This window comes from Lynx canadensis, chromosome E3 (assembly GCF_007474595.2).
Source record: "Lynx canadensis isolate LIC74 chromosome E3, mLynCan4.pri.v2, whole genome shotgun sequence".
Classification (NCBI taxonomy): domain Eukaryota; kingdom Metazoa; phylum Chordata; class Mammalia; order Carnivora; family Felidae; genus Lynx; species Lynx canadensis.
This window is the reverse complement of record NC_044318.1, coordinates 24,464,932-24,478,996: the sequence shown is the minus strand read 5'-3', so window position 1 is coordinate 24,478,996 and position 14,065 is coordinate 24,464,932.

Below are 14,065 nucleotides of genomic sequence, written 5' to 3'. Positions count from 1 at the left end.
CGGCTCGCAGTGGGCTGGTTCTTTTGGAGAACCCAGACATCCGACCATGGAGTCTCAGTACCGTGCTGCCCCAAGTGACGTGGCTATTCCGTCCCCCGCGTGTCCACCACAGCGACCCTCCCTTTTCCTTCCGGCTCGCTTCGCTGCCCACAGTGATGGCCAGGGCACCGAAGTCCGTGCTGACGGACTCAGGACCGCGAGCAAGGCCAAAAGGGTCAAGTTGCTGTTAGTGGCCGCAGATTGGGAGCTCTTGCTCAGTCAAGTGAATGAGAGGGTTAAACCTACCGAGACCGTTCCCTGCCACTTCCTAGAGCGGCACGGGCTATTGGGCATTTCCGCTTCCGGTGCTGGATTCCCTGGGTCCCGAATGTCTTGCCGCTGTGCTTGTGAACTGAATGGGTGGTTTTTAGGAAACGGGGCTTTATTCACGGCGATGCAGTCAACGTCGCCAGAAGTGGCAAGGGAGAACTAAGACGGGGCGGAGCGGCAGGGAACTGGACAACAGGATCCCAAGGAAACCCCGAGATTCACCCTCTTTGGCGGAGTTGTTCCACCAGAGCTGCCCTCCCTGGTGTGGCTGCGATAGCCGGCCGCCTGGGAAATGCTGCTGGACTTGGAATGCCTATGTAGGTCGAGCTCTGGCCCAGGGAAGAAGCTTCTGACAGGACAAACTGTCCTGCACTCCCCAAAGCCTTCGGGTGCCGGGCGTGTGGACTGATCGCAGCGTACCTCCCTGACCTTCTTCACCACCAAAGCAGCCATGTGGGTGGCAATCCCTGTGCTGTTGTTCGGAGTGTGTCAAAAGCTTCCAACGTGGCTTAGATTTAGTTAAGCACTACCAGATACACACTGGCGAGAAACCATGCCTCTGCCATGCGTGTGGCTGTTGCTTCAGTCTAGCTCCAGTCTCTTGCCACACCGTAGTTTCCCACTCAGGGTTCTGGCCCCACAGATTCCCAGAGTGTGGGGAGGCTTTTGGCCGCAGATCTGACTTGGTTAAACACCAACGGCAGCATACCAGTGAGAAGTCCTGTAAATGCTGAATGTACTAAGACTCGGCGTTAGTTCCAATCTAATCCAGCGCCAGAGCGCCCACACAGGCAAGAAACCCTACTGTTGTGGGGACTGCAGGAAGAGCTTCAGCTTTAGCTCCAACCTGTTACAGTACCAGCGCTTACACGGGTGTGAAGCTCTTACTGCTTTGCCTGGTGCAGTGACAGCTTTGGGCACAGCTCTTATCTGCTCAAGCCCCAATGTTCACACACTGGGGAGAAGCCTTATAATTGCTGTGAGTGTGGCAAGAACTTCACAGACAGTTTGGACTGCCTATGACACAAACATACACACATAATGAAGAATGATCCTTCAAGTGCTCTGAGTGTGGCTGTGGCTTTAGTGAGTGCATCCAATGCACTGAACACCAGCACATCCGCTTGGGTGAATGACCCTTTGCCTGTTCAGAATGTGACAAAATCTTCTCCCACAGCCCCAAGCTCCTTAAACACCAATGCTACCATATAGGCAAGAAGCCCTATAAGTACTCCAGTTGCAGCAAGAGTTTTGTAGACAGTTCAAGTTTGCTGCAGCACCAACATACTCAGGTCAGAAGCCTTACACTTGCAAGTGAGTGTGGCAACAGCTTCACCCAGAGCTCCTACCTGCTCATCCATCAGGTGGCCCAGAGGGTGAAAAGCCCTATGTCTGCCTGTAGTGTGGCAAGGCACTTGCCCACAGCCCCAACCTAGGCCAACACCAACAGATGCACCAGGGTGGCAGCCCCTGCCAATATCCCTGGGTTCAGTTTCAGCCCAAACTTCAGTTCTAACTTTGCTCCAGTCCTCAAGGAGCCTGAGCGGACCAGCATCTCTAACCAAACCTCCTTTCTGCTCCTCTAGGGCTGTTGATTCATGGACTCAATCAGAGAACCCCAGGCTGGAAGAATTATAACCAGTAGAGCTGGGATTACTGTTTTCAAAGAGCCTTCCAAGAAAAGAAAGCTTAGCCCTGTTTTTTGAGGCCTCAGAGACAAAATGCCAGCTGGAGGGAGAGTTTTTGGCTGGTAGGAGCTATCCAGTACTGGCGCAGCTACTTCTAGATGTAGGACATCCTTGGCAGCTGCTGATCCCTTCATGGGCCTAGGGAATGATGGGATTAATCATTTCAAGAGCAACAACTGCCTCATCCCAGAGGAATGGGACAAGATTCCAGGCACCCCTTGAGGAACATAATTGGTGGGGGGGACTTAACCTCCAAAGGGGACCATAAGGAGGGCTGTATTCTAACAGAAAGACCAGAAAAATTGTACTTGGGACCATTATGTGAGCTCTGGGATATATGACCCCTGTGAAAGATAATTGTCTTTACAGAGTGAAGCTAGGGCTGGTGGGGCCCAGGGCCAAAGCAAAGGACCAGGAGCCCTATCTGTTGAGTTTGTGCTTTGTGACATTTCTAGGCAGGAGCAAAAGGCCCAAGGTTTGTCATAGGCCCCTTGCCCTTCTTTCACCCCTTCCCTTGCAGGTTCCCCAAATCCTTTGTCCAATCCATCAACAGAGGAAAAAATGGTAAAGATTCACTTGTGCCTGGACACTGAGGACTGAACATGGCCCTTTTGCCTAGGCATGGACAGAGCTGCCCAAATAAATGCACTTCTATTACAGAAGTTAGAAGGAGGCTTCCCAAAGCCCTACATAATCTGTGCCCAAGCCCTTCCCATAGCTGTCTGTGTTCCTCGGAGAGACACAGGCTAGTCTTTTTGAGGTCAGAGGAGATTTAATGCCCACATCTGTGGGACCATCTTTCCATCATTAGCCCCATGCATGTAACACCCTGTCCCCAAATTTTGCCTTCTTTTATCAGGCTTGCTATGTATAGAGTTGTACTCATAGAGAATAGGGGTAAAAGGAAGGAATGTGAAGAAATCACTGTCTCAGTTTCTAGCAGCATGTCCAGGCCTATCTCCTCCTAGCTATGTGATCTTGGACAGGTCTACCTCTTCTGATCTTCAGTTTCTTTATCTGTAAAACAGAAATGATGATGGCTACCTCACTAAGTACTATTGAGGATTCCATGGGATCACCTACATGAAACACCTGGGTCAAGGGACTGACTCTAAACCTCAGTTCTCCTATCTCCTTAAAAGTCTAGAGCCCTTTCTCTGGTGGTGTCATTCAATAAGTATTATGCCAGCTGATGTGCTAGCTCCTCCCTAAAGTTACAGAAATGAGCAAGACAGCCTCTGTCCTGGGGTAGCTTGGTGTCATGAAGGAGATGGACTCAGGACCAGTAACAGCACAGAGTGCAAAATCCTGGTGGTGGAGAAAGAGCCTAACCTGAACCAAGTCTGAGAGGCTTCAATGAGGTGACATCTGATTAATACTACTTCACTTCTCAAACTGGGAGCAACAAATGCTCCTGGCCTGGGGTTAGTGATGAAGGGAAGGATTCTTGCCATGTTTCCCATCAGTGGCACTTCAAAGAGCACAAGCTAGGGTCTGAATTGGAGGCCTGAACCCAGTGTGCACATGGTTGGCACTCAGTAAATAGTTGTTATGATCGGGTCCTGTTTATACTGCTTACCTGTGTTGGGATTCACCTTCCTCAGAGCCATTTTGTAATCTATAAAATCTATAACTTTATATGAATATTAGGTATGTGGTAGAGTTGGGCATGGGACAAGACTGATTTGCAAAATCCCTTCAGAGAACTGCAGGTTAATTTCTCAGATTAAGGCAAGTATCCATGGCCTCCATCTTCTCTAAAATTGTTATGTGCTGCTCATAAATATCTTCTTCTCTCCTTTAGGTAATATTTAATTTTTCAAAGTGTTCCCTGTAGTGTAAGGACTTTTTCCCCCTTGCTGCTTCCAGGATTCTTTCATTGTCTGTGTATTTTGTGAATTTGACTGATATGCCTTGGTGATGGTTAATTTTGTTTAATTTAATGGGAGTTCTCTGTGCTTTTTGGATTTTGATGTCTGTGCCCATCCCCAGATTAGGAAAGTTTTCAGCTATAATTTGCTCACATAAGCCTTCTGTCTGTTTTTCTCTCTCTTCATCTTCTGGAACTCCTATGACTCAGATGTTATTCCTCTTTAATAAATCACTGAGTTCTCTAAGTGTTGTATCCCTCTTCTTATCAGCTTCATTATTTTCCATAATTTTATCTTCTATATTTCTGATTTGCTGCTCTGCTTCATTCATCGTTGCATTCATGGCATCCATTCGAGATTGCATCTTGGTTATAGCATTTTTAATTTTGGCCTGACTAGATTTTAGCTTTTATTTTTTATCTCAGCAATATGGATTCTCTAATGTCTTCTATGCTTTTTCAAGCCCAGCTAGATAGAGTACTTATAATTGTTTTTTTTTAAATTCTAATTCAGACATCTTACTTATATCTGCATTGATTAAATCCCTGGCCATCATGTTTTCCTGGTCTTTCTTTTGGGGTGAATTCCTCCATCTTGTCATTTGGGGGGAAATAATAATAATAAAATTTAAAAATTTTAAATCAAATAAATGAAGCTAGATTCTAGGTGTCTTTTTGTCTGCTTGTTAAGAGAAACTTTACAGGAAAAAGAAAAAAAGAGAAGAAAAAACATAAAAATTAAAAAATAATAAAACAAAAAATAAAATAAAAATTGGCTTTCTGTATCCAAGGGGAAAAAAAAATAGAAGCAACACAAACAAACAAACAAACAAACAAACAACCTAAATGAAGCTAGATCTAGTTTCCTGTGGAGCTGAAACCTTGCAGAGCTCTATGATCAGTAGACTTAGTGCATAGAAGGGATTTGTGCTGGTCTTCTGGGGGAGGATCCTGCTGTTCTGATTCTCAGGGTGATTGCCCTAGTGGAGATGTGCCTGGAAGGCACAGAGGGCAGGGCTTGGTATAATGGCTCCATTCTCCACTTGGTGGCACTGTTTAGCTCACTGAGGTTGATCAGTGCTGGTGGGCTGTGAAAGTGGCTTCACCATGCTCTCTAATCTCCAGAATGGAAAGTTCAATCACCCCTTTTGTGCCCCTGGTTCTGTAAGCTCCTCGCCTTCACCCTGTCTGTTTCTGAGCTGTCTGTCTGCAGGCGGCACTACCCTCCTATGTTTTTTCTCAGAACACCACGTGGCTGGGACCTGTGCTGATCCTTTGGGGGAGGGTCTTGCCATGCTGTGGCCAGTACTGGCTTGTTCCAGAAAATGGTCGAGTGACTGCATAGTGGCAGTGGCTTGGAGTCTATGGTAAACAGCAACACACAGCTGGCACTAGGTTTTGCTGCTCTCAGCAGGAGTTCCTATACCTGTGAAAGGGGTAGTTTTGTGACACCTATGGTGGTTTTTGTTTGTTTTTTGTTTTTTGTTTTTTGTTATTTTGTTTTTTGTTTTTTGTTTTTCTTTCTTGCCTGCGGAGAGGCCTTATCCTGCTCCAAGCAGGGAAACTGCTTCTCCCCATGCAACCCAGGGGATCCTCAGACCCTGCTGCCAGCTCCAAGGGTTTTGTCCTGCTTCCTCACTGGAGCACCTCCAGGTGCTGAGCTCATAAACTTCAGACTCAGAACTTCACTGCTTATAAAAAACTGGCAGTTGGGGCACCTGGGTGGCTCAGTCGGATAAGTAGTCAAATTTGGCTTAGGTTATGATCTCTTGGCTTGTGAGTTGGAGCCCTATGTTGGGGTCCATGCTGACAGCATGGAGCCTGCTTGGGATTCTCTTTCTCTTTCTCCCTTTCTCTCTCCCTCTCTTTCTCTGCCTCTCCCCGACTTGTGTGCTCTCTCTCTCTCTCTCTCTCTCCAAAATAAATAAACTTAAAAAAAAAAAACCTGGCAGTGTTGAAACTCTCCTTTGTGCCCATCAATTGTTTAGGGGACCAGTTTTTTTGTGCAGTCCCTGCACCTGTTTTTACTCTTTCTCTATGTCTCTAGCTACTTTCAGAGGGAGTGCTTTTTTTGCAGGAACCAGATGTGCTGGTATCTCTCCCCTTCTATCTTTGTCCTCTCCATGAAAAGGGCTCCCTCCCCTCTGTGGCACCATGGCTCTCCTCTCCCCCAGTTCACCTCTCCACACCTTGTACCTGCTATATTCTCTCCCTCAAAATATGCAGATTGTTACTTTAATGCTCACATTGATTTCCTAGGTGTTCGAAATGATTTGATGTTGGTCTAGCTGTGTTGGAAGCATGAGACAGGCCCAGGGTCCCCTTACTACCCCAACCAACTTATCTCTACCCAGGAATTTTTAAAATTTAGTTTTCTAGTTTTTATTTTTAATGGTTTTTACAACAAGAAGAATAAAACTATCATAGCTCAGTTGTGTGAACACACACACAGTGAAGTTCAAAACACACAGTGAAGTTTACTATCTCTGGCATAAGCACTGTGTGTGTGTGTGTTTACACAATTGAAACAACATTGAAATCAGGAGATTTCACACCACAATATAGATTTCCAATTTGCTGTTTGGAGGAGAGGAGTGGAGGGGAAGGAGGATCAGAAAATACCCCAGTCCAGCTGCAGGATTGAAGTGGCTAGGGATGTTAACTTCAGGGCATGCGGGTGGGTGAACCCTTGGGCAGGGGCAGAGACTAGGGGATCATTTGGAAGAAAGTTGTAGGGAGTAGCTAGCCAGATCCAAGACCTGCAAAAGGAGAGGCTCAGGGATTCCCTGATCCCAGTTATTCATGGAGGGTGGGAGAGGGAGAAGGGACAAAGAAGTACAGGAATATGACAGCTCCCTCTCTAGGACACTCCCATCTCCACCTTACTCCTGTCTGATTTTATCTCAGTGGTGTGAAGATCTCTGGGAATGTCTGAGTAGTTCCTGGTTAAGGGCTAAGAGCTCATGGCTTAAGAATCTGATTCCTGGGGCATGCCCTTAGAGCCTACCTTCCCCCACAAACTGTTACAGGTCATGGACATGCTGTGTCTCACCTCCTCTGAACTCAGATCTACTTGAGCCCTTGTGCTGCAGTTGTGCTGAGTTGGAAGGGAGAAGGGGAGAGACCGAGCCTCCATCTGGGGCCATGACTGTGAAGGACTTGGGGATGGAGAAGTTTCATGAGCTATGCAAGAGAAGTAACCCCTACTCCTGTTACCATCTCTGAGCAAAGCTCTGACCCAGAGGGACCCAGAGGGCTCACAGTTTATCCCCAGGATCAACTGGAAGAAGCCAGGATTTGAATTCTATCATCTGTGTCTCAGGACACCTGCCACCAGAGTATCCCACATTTCTCCTCTTCTGGACCTCAGGGGTCCCACTCACACAACTCTTCTACCTCTCTCCACCAGTGTCAGCTATCTGAGCCAACCACAGACTCTAAGATCCTAGGTGTTCCCTAAGTGATACAGAGCATATCCATGTGTGACCTCTCCCAGGTCTGCCAACCTCCCCTATGCAGAATCCAGCTGAAGTCCAGGAGTGAAGCAAAGGGGGCCTCTGGAAGTTCAAATGTCTCCAAGTCCATGTCTCCAAGCTCAAGCAGTCAACCCCCAGGAAAGACCACACTCAGAACCTAGGGCCTCTCAGTTTATGCAGTATAAAAAAATTGTACAAAGAAAGAGTGAGTGAATGAATTAGTGAATCTGGTTTCTAACCCAGTGACTTACTAGAAATAGCAAATTAGAAAAAGAAAAGAATGTTAGAATTAGGCAGATGAAAGGACACACAAAAAGAAAAAGAGGAAAGAAAAGAAAAAGAAAAATTCTTCAAAAGAGATCTGCTCTTCCTCCTTCTGCCTCCCCCTTCCCTTCCCTGCCCTTCCTGAAAAATTGGGCCTTAAATCCTTTAAAGGGCAGAGAAAGACAGTCACCTACTGAGGGTGGGGTGAGACACAGTGGGCCAGTACTGTGTGTAAGCCCTGGCAGGGTAAAGAGAGTGTCCACAAGAGACAGTGGCCTAGCATGGGGTGTCAGAGCCTGACAGGGTTAGGAGGGCATCATGGAAGAGAAAGAAATGGTAGGGGAGACAGAAGTCTGGTTAAATTGGGTATTGATCAAATAATTACATATATTAGTGTCAGAAAAGGAAGACACAAATAGGGAAAGGGAGAAAACTCAGGCAGACCTTCTGGTTCTAGGTTGGACCTGGAGGCATCAGTGGCTTTGATTTTCAGCAAGCGTATAGATACAGAAATAAATATAGATATAAATGTATATGCATGTATATACACACGTATATGTTAATATATTCCCTAGTTCTGAAGGGTCTTGGAACAATGCCATTCCAATAACAAAAAATTTTGACATGATCAACATCAAGAGAAGGCTGAAGTGCTATTGTAGAATAATGGAAACTAAGGAGACATGACAAGTAAATGCAATATATGCTTTTGAAATCGATCTTTTTGATGTAAAGGACATTTTGGGTTAACTGATAAAACTCAAGCAGTGTCTGAGGTCCTGATAGCAATTTCCTGATTTTGATTATTGTATTGTGGTTATATAGGAGAATGGCCTTGTTTATAAGAAATACATGCTGAAGTGTTCAAAGATGATAATACATCAAGGCATCAATTTATTCTCAAATGGTTCAGGGGGAAAAGTTCCTTGTACTAGATTTGCAACTTTTTTGTAAGTTTTTTGTTTCAAAAAGAATTTTAGGAAAATAATCGAAGTACTTAGTTTGAGTGCTTAGACCTACACCAGAAAAAATGCCACTGTATTAAAGGTTGAAAGAAAACTGATGTCCTTAATGGTGGCCTAGAATCATCAAAAATTTTACACTATACTAAGTAACTTCATTCATTCATTCATTCATAATCCTTTACTGAATGCTTGCCAAGTGCTAGATTCTGTGCTGTGTTCTGAGAATACATCAGTGAACAAAGTAGATGTGGTCTCAGTTCTCAAGGCTTTTTCAGTCTGAGGAATAAGTTATCATCTCTTCCCTCAAAGAACTCACAGTCTTCTTGATTCAGGCCTTAAGAACACAGAGGATGGAGTAGCTCCAGAAGACAGGTAGGCTTCCCAGAGGAGATGGGCTTCACCAGAAAGGCCCTAGGGCTTTGTTTTTTCTGTTTTCTTTCTGTTTTTTGTTTTCCATTTAAGAAAACAAGGAAATCAGTATTTCAAATAATGACACTGCATACAGATTTCGATCTGATAAGGGCAAACCCTTTCTGCAAACAATTCAGTTTCCCAAAACACGCCTGAGTTTTTGTTGCAGTATATTAACGTGGGATTACTCTGTATTCCCTCTTTCCACTCACTTCATCTTGAGCTATGTGGGCATACTTGGAAATGAGAGCCCCAGAGCCAGTGTCATAGTTGCAAGAGTCTAGAGTGGATTCCCCCAGTGGAAATCTGGGGGCTGGAGTTTGGAAACCCAGAACCCACTCTTCTGCACATAGTTTTTTATTGATGCTTATTGGGCAGAACAAGGGGCTAGAGTTAAGGGTCTTGGTGATGTCAGAAAGATGGCGGTGGGAAATAGGGACTGGGACTGGGTATCAAAGGGAAAGGGTAGGAGATGCATAGGAAAGGCTAGCTTCACAAGAGGAGCCCACATGCTTTTGAGAATCTCAGTTTAGTCCAACTCCAGATAGCTTGCCAACTTCAGCTTGGTGCGGCCTTAACATGGAAGGAAAACCATGGTTCAGTTACATATAAGAAATGAATAGATTATTTTCTTCCTTTTTTGATTATCTATCACTACAACATTGCCATAGGAAATCCCCATGTCTCTATCTTACTGGCCATCAGAAAACAGTCAACAGTAGTCAGTAAATGACTCCTGTATCATTTCCCTAAGAGAGTTAAAACAACAAATCTTTATCATCTCCATTTATGTGGGTCAAGAATTTTGTCTCAGATTCACTGGGTGCCTTTGGCATCAAGGTGTCAGCCAGGACTGCAGTCATATCAAGCCTTGACAGGAGGAGTATCCACTCCTAAGATCATTCTCATAACTATTGAAGTTCTCAACAGGCCTCAGGTTCTCACAGCTATTAGCCAGAGACATAAGTTCTTTGACATGTGGGTCAATCTTTAGGGTAGCTTACAACATGGCAGCTGGCTTCCAGAGACCAAGCAACCAAGATAGAGAGGACACCCAAGCAGAAGCCAATCTCTTTGTAACCTAATCTTGGAAGTGACATCCCATCATTTCTGCCACATTCTATTTGCTAAAAGGAAGTCTACTAAATCCAGTCCACATTCAAGGAGAGGGGATTATAGGAAGGCATGAGTATTAGGAGGTAGAAATAATTGGGCCTATCTTCAAGGTCGTTTTCCATACTCCTAGTTGAACTAGGAGTTCATTGACCACACACATGCCTTGTAAAATGTTTCTGTCTGTCAAATGTAACATTCTCCCTAGATCCCACCCTAATTTTGATGGTAGCAATTTTCTACGCTAAAAACCCCGAATGGTTTGGAAGGAAGACTTTGGCAAGGGTGAGGACATGGAGGTGTAGAACAAGTCATAGAGACACAAGGGCAAAGTACAGAGAACTACTTCCATCACCTTCGTTGTGCATGACACTGCTGCTCTGTTCAGCAGTTGATCACATTTTCTAAGTAATTAGGCACAAGTCACTATATTCTCACATATAAGCAGATGTGAAAGTGTTTGCAACCTGGAGATTTTGAGCTTTGTCAGCACCCTGTGCACATTTTTCTTTTTTGGAAGTAAAAATATCATTGTACTTATTCTCCTATATGTAATTTTTCTATTGCTTCAACATTTTCCCCCTTAAAATTAGAACAACAACAAAAAATACTAAAGCTTAGAATTGGATCACATGGACCTTTTTATTCTTATCTTCTCCCAGTTCAAAATGCTTGCATCTATTAATGACCAGCATCCCATTGGATCTGAATTAGAATCAACACATTCAATCTTTGTAAAGTCAGAAACTCTTTGGACACCTAGAAGTTTCCTGAAAATTCTTCTTTCAGTCAATCCATGCCAACCATTTTATGCCACTTTTTTTTTAACAACCCCCCATCACTTCCTCTATCTGGGCCTCAGTTTCTTCATCTGCAAAATGAGCAACAGGATTTAATGGTCTTCAAGGCCCTTTCCAGAGCTATCCTGAAGTGAGTTAATGATTCTATTATATATAGGGTGCATGCTTGTAAGCAGGTGTTCTTTGCATTAAACTTGGCTTTCCCAGGAGGAGCCAAGATGGCAGAGCAGCATTGTGTCTCACATCCATGAAATAAAGCCAGATCAACACTAACCCATCATGCAAACCTAGAAAACTGATTTGAGGACTAACACAACAATCTGCACAACCTGAACCACAGAACTCAGCAGGTATGTGGCACAGAAAGGTGAACTGTGGGAGAGAGAAGCTGCAGAGGGCAGGGAGGTGTTTTTGCTTGTGGAGAGAGGACAGAGATGGGGTGGGGGGAGAATATAAGAAAAGCACCTACCCCCAAAAGCAGCAGGAAATAAAGTGGAAAAGTGGAAACAGCCACAGGGACTGAACTAAAAAGAGAGAAAGGAGAAAAGAGAGGGTTTAAATTCCATTAAGACTCTATAAATAGGGGGAGTACAAAGTCTGAAACTCCACAGCTTGATACCCGGCAGTGCTCTGGTGGGAAGAGTGAAGCAGAGTGAAGTCTGGGGGTCTTTGGGCCACATGGGGAGAGGTGGTTCCCCTGCTAGGAGGACATCTGGTAGAGGCTGTGTGGATCCCCCAAAGATAAAGGCCCCAGTGGACCTGGGAGAACAACCACATTTGCTGCTCCTGGAACAAGGTCATTGGGAGTGAAGCCTGGTTCCAGATGCATGTTGTGATTTGCCATAATCCCTGAAACACTGCTGCCACATAGTCACATTAACTTTTTCTGTGACTGAAATCCAGTCACAGTCTCTGGGCATCAGCAGCAGCACAGTCCCATGAATGTTCCTGAGTGTGGCCGGCATCCAGCCATTGTGCACTGAGACCCCCCCCTGCAGAGGGTCAGAACAGGTCAAAGCTGAAGTCCTTCAGAACTAAAGGGTCAGGAAACACAGCCGCATCTGAGGTAAAACTCAGGAGGGAGGTGCTGCCTGGGGCTTGGTCACGGACAGTGTAAAAGCAGGGAGCTGATGGAAGCCAAAGACAAAGGATGGGTGCGTGACTGCTGATCGGGGAGAAGAGTTCCAACACTAGAGAATGGGTAGCTGGGTGACGCCATTTTCACCACTCCCAGCATGAGCATACACACCTACAAGTGCCACAACAATCCACCACAGTAAGCTAAGCAACACCATCTAGTGGAGAACAAAGCCATTATGCTAAGCCCAGCCCAAATGGGCCAAACTTGCTCTTCAGGAACACAAGTCTCTCCGCCTGCTTGGTTTACAGACTATAAAGCACTTCATAGTTTGACATCTTGGGAAAATGAAGTAATTTCAATCGTATTTCAGTCTGTTTGCTGGTCCATCTATTCAATTATCTTCTTTTCCTCTTTTTCATTTCTTTTCTTTTTCTTGAATACAGAAAGAGAAACAATTTATTTTTATTTTTATTTTCAATTTTTATTGAAAATATTTTTCTTTAACTTTTTTCTACTATATATTTTTCTTTTGTGTAAATTTTTTCAAATTCTATTTTACTTCCATCATTTCATTTTATTCTATTTCAGTGTATTCATTTTTTCAAATTTTTAAATCATTTACTTTCTTTTCTTTCCCATTTTTTCTCTAATCTATCAAGCCCATTTCAACACCCAGCCCAAAACACACCTAGGATATAGCATCATTTATTTGATTTTTTGTGTGTTTGTTGTTTTTAATTTTTTAATGTTAATTTTTTTTAATTTTAATTAAAATTTTTTTATCTTATTAATTCCTTTTCTCCATTTGAAATGATGAAACAAAGGAATTCACCCCAAAAGAAAGAGAAGGAAGAAACAACAGCCAGGGACGTAACTAACACAGATACAAGCAAGATGTCTGAACAGAATTTAGAATCACGATAATAAGAATACTAGCTGGAGTTGAAAATAGATTAGAATCCCCTTCTGTGGAGATAAAAGAAGTAAAAGCTGGTCAGAATGAAATAAAAAATGTTATAACTGAGCTGCAATCTTGAATGGATGCCACAGCAGCAAGGATGGATAAGGCAGAGCAGACAATCAGTGATATAGAGGACACACTTATGGAGAATAATGAAGCCAAAAAAAAAAAAAAAGAGGGAAACTAAGGCAAAAGAGCACGATTTAAGAATTAGAGACATCAGTGACTCATTAAAAAGGAACAATATCAGAATCATAGGGTCCCAGAAGAAGAAGAGAGAGAAACAGAAGTAGAAGACTTATGTGAGCAAATCATAGCGGAAAAGTTTCATAACCTGGGGGAAGACACAGACATCAAAATCCAGGAAGCACAGAGGACTCCCATTAGATTCAACAAAAACCAACCATCAACAAGGCATAGGATAGTCAAATTCACAAAATACTCAGGCAAGGAAAGAATCAAAAAGCAGCAAGGGAAAAAAGTCTGTAACCTACAAGGGAAGACAGATCAGGTTTGCAGCAGACCTATCCACCGAAACTTGGCAGGCCAGAAAGGAATGGCAAGATATACTCAATGTGCTGAATCAGAAAAATATGTAGCCAAGAATTCTTTATCCAGCAAGGCTGTCATTCAAAATATAAGGAGAGATTAAAAGTTTCCCAGACAAACAAAAATTAAAGGAGTTCATGACCACTAAACCAGCCCTGCAAGAAATTTTAAGGGGGACTCTCTGAGGGAAGAAAAGATGAAAAAATATGTACATAAATACATACATACAAACATACATACATACCAAAAGCAACAAAGACTATAAAGGACCAGAGAACACCACCAGAAACTCCAACTCTACAAGTAACATAATGGCAATAAATTCATATCTTTCAGTACTCACTCTAAATGTCAATGGACTCAATGCTCCAATCAAAAGACACAGGGTAATAGAATGGATAAGAAAACAAGATCCATCTATATGCTGTTTACAAGACACCCACTTTAGACCTAAAGACATCCTCAGATTGAAAATAAGGGGAGAGAGAACCATCTATCATGCTAATGGTCAACAAAAGAAAGCCGGAGTAGCCATACTTATATCAGACAATCTAGACTTTAAAATAAAGACTGTAACA